We start from the raw sequence: 1,657 nt of genomic DNA, 5'->3' as shown, positions 1-1,657 counted from the left end.
TGCACAGCTGCACCGAGCATTGCACGCCAGCACTGGTGCAATCACACACCAGCTTTGGAGCATTGCACGTTGTTGCACGCTGGCGCAGAGCATTGCATGCCAGAATGGAGCATCCGTTTTCCAGCACTGGAGCATTGCACAGCTGCACCAGAGCGTTGCACGCTGCCACCAAGCAAACAAGTGCCACCAGCACTGCAGCGTTGCACAGCTGAGCACCAGAGCGTTGCACACCAGTGACACGCGTTGCATGCCAGCAGTGGAGCGTCGCTGTGCTTGGAGCTGGCTGGAGCATCACACACCAGCACTGGAGCATCTCTTGCTGGTACTGGAGCATTGCAGAGCAACACCCAGGCGTCACTTGCTGGCGCCAAAGCATCACATAGTGACCCGAGAGCATTGCACTCCAGCACCAGGGCATTGCAACCTGGCACCAGTGCACTGCAAACTGGAACCAGAGCGTTGCAAACTGGAACCAGAGCGTTGCAAACTGGAACCAGAGCGTTGCAAACTGGAACCAGAGCGTTGCAAACTGGAACCAGAGCGTTGCACGCTGGCACCAAAGCATTGCAGACTGACGGCAGAGCATTGCACGCCGGCCCCGGAGCACCCTCACGGCACACGCAAGTCGAGGACCCAGCGGTGTCCCCGTCCCACGGAGGATCTCACTGCGCCCACGTGGGGACTGTGGGGGCCGTGGGGTCGTGCCACCCCATGGGCAGTGCCTTAGAGCAGAGGGACCCCACACGTGGCCCCCATGGAGGAGGAAGAGGAGGACAGCGAAGGCCCCCACGGGGAACCGCTGTGTCCCCAAGCCACCGCCACCACCCTGGATGTCACTGTCACAATGGGGCACAGTGCTCCTGGAGCCAACCCGTGAGCCCCATGGACACCGGAGACCCCACAGACCCCACGGACCCCATGGACTCCAGAGACTCCACAACCTCCATGGACACCACAGACTCCAAAGATCCCACAGACTCCATGGACCTCATGGACTCCAGAGACCCCATCGATCCCACAGATCCCATGGACCCCACAGACCCCATGGACCCCATGGACTCCAGAGACCCCCATCGATCCCATAGACCCCACAGACCCTATGGATCCCATAGACTCTCCAGACCCCATGGACTCCATGGACCTCATGGACCCCACAGACCCCATGGACCCCACAGACTCCATGGAATCCAGAGACCCCACGGACCCCATGGACCCCACAGACTCCACAGACCCCATGGACCCCACGGACACATGGACTCCAGAGACTCCCATTGGTCCTGCAGACCCCATGGACCTCACAAACCCCATGGACCCCAAAGACCGCATGGACTCCAGAGACCCCCATTAATCCTGCAGACTCCACGGACCCCATGGACTCCACAGACCTCACAGACCCCATGGACCTTATGGGCCCCATGGACTCCAGAGACCTCCAGTGATCCCAGAGACCGCATGGACGCCATAGACCCTATGGGTCCCATAGACTCTGCAGACCCCAGGGACTTCATGGACCTCATGGACCCCACAGACCCCATGGATCCCACAGACTCCATGGAATCCAGAGACTCCCATTGATCCTGCAGACCCCATGGACCTCACAAACCCCATGGACCCCAAAGACCGCATGGACTCCATGAACCCCATGGACTCCAGAGAC

Source organism: Numida meleagris, chromosome 27 (assembly GCF_002078875.1).
Source record: "Numida meleagris isolate 19003 breed g44 Domestic line chromosome 27, NumMel1.0, whole genome shotgun sequence".
NCBI lineage: Eukaryota > Metazoa > Chordata > Aves > Galliformes > Numididae > Numida > Numida meleagris.
Note: the sequence above shows the minus strand (reverse complement) of the source record.